This window comes from Orycteropus afer, unplaced genomic scaffold (assembly GCF_000298275.1).
Source record: "Orycteropus afer afer isolate SDZICR_OR568_19922 unplaced genomic scaffold, OryAfe1.0 scaffold00019, whole genome shotgun sequence".
Taxonomy (NCBI): Eukaryota; Metazoa; Chordata; class Mammalia; order Tubulidentata; family Orycteropodidae; genus Orycteropus; species Orycteropus afer.
Genome location: NW_006921606.1, coordinates 6497411 through 6501281, shown reverse-complemented (window position 1 = coordinate 6501281; position 3871 = coordinate 6497411). Strand labels below are relative to the sequence as shown.

Sequence of the window (3871 nt, the reverse complement as noted above, 5' to 3'; positions counted from 1 at the left end):
GGAGCATTCTGGCTGCACTTCCTCCAGGACAGATCTGTTAGTTCTTTTAGCAGTCCATGGTACTTTCAGCATTCTTCGCCAGCACCACACGTATAGTCGACATTTATGTTGTTGAAGAAACGTATTTACAGTAAGTCATTGGTCTTGCGAAATTCTGCATGCTATCTCTGATGTCATTTCTGTCACCAGTGCCATATTTTTTAACTACTGATGCTTCTTCTTTGTTTCCAATTTTTGCATACCAATCACCAGCAGTTATCAATACATCTTGATTGCATATTTGGTCAATTATAGACTGCAGAATTTGGTAAAAATCTTCAATTCCTTCATCTTTGGATTTAGGGTTGGTGCGTAAATTTGAACATTAACAGTTAATTAGCACGCTTGCTTTGACAGCACATATATTAAAATTGGAACAATACAGAGAAGATTAGCATGGCCCCTGTGCAAGGACGACATGCACATTCATGAAGCGTTCAATATTTTTTTCAGTCAACAGGACTATACTCTAGACCAATGATAGATTCAGCTGAGGCTAATATTGGAGAGATAGTGATACAAAATACCCACAATCATTACAGAAGCAACAAAAAAACAGACATAGAGCAATCCTTCATAGATAGCCAGACACTGGGAGAGAGATCCACCAGATCTACTGACCCAGGACCATAGTATTGGGGGACATCAGACTCAGTTGGCACAACAAAATATATAAAAATCTTGTTCCACAGCCTGTTGTGGTGAGTAGCAACTGGGGTCTTGTGATGGTTAGAGCTGTGTGTCAACTTGGCTGGATCACAGTTCTGTGTGGTTTAAGCAATTGTGATGTGGATTTTTCCAGTGATGGGATCAGATGTATATGTTTTGAGCAACCAATCCGTTGAAAGGGGGTTTCCCTAGGGGTGTTGCCTTCTTCCAGTATATTTATGGATATCCTGAGAAAAGAGACAATCTTCTGTGGATGGAGTTTCTATTGTGCTGCCTGCAACTGTCCATGAGCGAACAATCCACCGTTCGGCCTGGAGATCTTGGATTTGTCATTCATTGGAGTCAACAGCTAGTATACTGCCTGCCAACCTTGAGCTTTTCAGCCCCTGCAGCTGCGTGAGTCAGGAAAAGCCTCCAGCTTGACATTTGATCTAAGAACTTTGGACTTGCCAGCTTCTATAAGTGTGTGAGCCATTTTCCTAAGATAAATTTCCCTTTCTCTCTATATATAAGCTTTACTGGTTTTGTTTCTCTAGAGAACCCAGTCTAACACATTTGGTACTGAGAGTGGTTCTAGAGAGACAAAATCATAAGGATGGGCTTCCTAAATTGGTTCTTCAATGTGATTAATTGTAAAGACACTGTGACCCTCCCTCTGTTTGTAAACAGGGCCCTGCTAATCTGTGGCATGAAGTGGCAACATTAATATGCAAAATAGCACCATCAATAGATCAAGTACTTGTGAGAAGTGAGACTCTGGGTGATTGCATATTTGGTACTTTTCTGCAATTTTGTTAGCATGAGGAGTATAAGAAAGCTGGTTGGTTGGTCCTACTTACACTAGACAAAGTGGTGAAAGAGAGAGATGAGCTCAGGGCTGCTGAGTCACAGCTTAAGCACCGCATAAAAGACCTCAGTGTCTCCAGTTGTGCTCTGAAAGAAAGCCTTGTTTCTTCTAGTAACAGAGCTGATATTGCCGAGAACCAAATCCAGAGTCTTATTATAAGCGTGGCTGAATTACAACACCAATTAAATTACCAACCCAGAATGGTGTCTGAAGTTAAAGCGAGGGCATTGATTGGGAAAAAATGGGATCCTGAAACCTGGAATGGGGACATATGGGCAGATAGCCAGGAAGATCAGGATATGGAGCCTGTAAATTCTGTTGAATCCCTCCCATCTGAAGGGATTACTGTAAACCTATTATCCCCTCCACCTTGGTTTGATGGGATTAACCTGGCTGTTCCTGCTGGGTCATTGCCTGAGGCAGAGGCCATGGAAGACATTGCTGAATGTTGTCAGGAACTGCCCCAACTACCCATTGTTGCTACTAGACCTATAACTAAAGTTAAGTCCAAGTGAACCCCAAAAGGTGAAATACAAAGTGTGACTGAGGAGATGGTATGCTACACTTGAAAAGACCTACTTGATTTTGCTAACATGTACAGACAGAAACCTGGAGAATATGTATGGGCATGGCTACTGAGGGTGTGGGATAATGGTGCAAGGAATGTAACATTGGATCAGTCTGAGTTTATTGATTTAGGCCCACTAAATACGGATTCTTCATTCAGTGTTTCAGCTCAGTGGGTTAGGAAAGAATCTAATAGTTTATTTGGTTGGCTTACTGAAGCATGGATTAGGCTGTGGCCTACCTTAAGTCAAGTTGAAGTACCAGACCTGCCTATTTATCACGTGACTTGGTATAATGTAGAAGAAGGTATCCAGAGGGAAATTGGCCTGTTAGAATGCATTTATCAGATTAGACCCCTAGAGCCAGAAATGGAGAGTCCATTCTGCCTCTCACCAGTACGGTGAGGAATAAATTTGTGAAGGGAACTCCAGCATCCTTGAAGACTGATTGCTATTTTATGTAAGCCAGATTTGACAGTGGGAACTGCCCTAATTGAACTAAGACACTTAACTACAATGGGGCTGACTGGACCTCGTGGTAGTAGGGGCCAAGTGGCAGGAGTTAATCAAGAAAGGCAAGGTGGGCATGGTTACCATAATGGACAGCAGAGTCAGAATAGTAATCAGAATAGTCTGACTCGTGTGGAATCATGGAATTGGCTACTTGCACATGGTGTTCCTGGTAGTGAAATACATGGCAAACCTACTAAGTATTTACTTGATCTGTATAGACAGAAGATTTCTAGGTCACGTGATCAGCAGCCTATGTTGAATTGCCAGAATACAGAGTCATGGCCTCTCAGTGAATTCCCAGACTTGAGTCAGTTTACAGACTCACATCCCCTTGAATGAAGGAGAGGCTGGGTCCCTTTGAGGAAAGACCCCACTACATTAAAAAAATTTATAATTTCAGTCTTTCTCCCAGCCTTCCCCTAAGGGATCTGAGGCCTTTTACGAGAGTGACTATTCATTGGGGAAAAGGAAATAATCAGACTTTTTGGGGATTACTCGACACTGGCTCTGAACTGACACTAATTCCAGGAGACCCAAAACATCACTGTGGCCCACCAGTCAGAGTGGGGGCATATGGAGGTCAAGTTATTGATGGAGTCTTAACTAAGGTGCATCTCACAGTGGGTCCAGTGGGTCCCTGAACCCATCCTATAGTGATTTCCCCAGTTCCAGAATGCATAATTGGAATAGATATACTGAGCAATTGGCAAAATTCCCACATTGGCTCCCTGACTTGTGGAGAGAAGGGCTATTATGGTAGGAAAAGCCAAGTGGAAGCCATTAGAACTGCCTCTACCTGCGGAAATAGTAAATCAAAAGCAATACTGTATCCCTGGAGGAGTTGCAGAGATTAATGCCACCATCAAGGACTTGAGAGATGCAGGGGTGGTGATTCCCACCACATCCCCATTTAATTCAGCTATTTGGCTTGTGCAAAAAACAGATGGATCTTGGAGAATGACAGTAGATTATCATAAACTTAATCAGGTGGTGACTTCAATTGCAGCTGCTTTTCCTGATGTGGTTTCATTGCTTGAGCAAATTAGTACATCTCCTGGTACTTGGTTTGCAGCTGTTGATCTGGCCAGTGCCTTTTTCTCAATACCAATTTCAAAGGACCATCAGAAGCAGTTTGCCTTCAGCTGGCAAGGCCAACAATATACTTTCACAGTTCTTCCTCAAAGGGATATCAGCTCCCCAGCACTATGTCATAATTTAGTCCATAGGGATCTTGATT

At 42.6% G+C, this 3871-nt stretch overlaps 1 protein-coding gene and 1 non-coding gene across 2 annotated transcripts in view; both read left to right on the top strand.

Moving 5' to 3' along the window:
* Nucleotides 1-3871, top strand: part of LRRC28 (leucine rich repeat containing 28) — a 375800-nt gene that overhangs the window by 280997 nt on the left and 90932 nt on the right. The window lies entirely within an intron of this gene.
* LOC122152197 lies at nt 385-487 on the top strand. Its single transcript, XR_006164441.1, has one exon. It is a non-coding gene; the product is annotated as a U6 spliceosomal RNA (small nuclear RNA).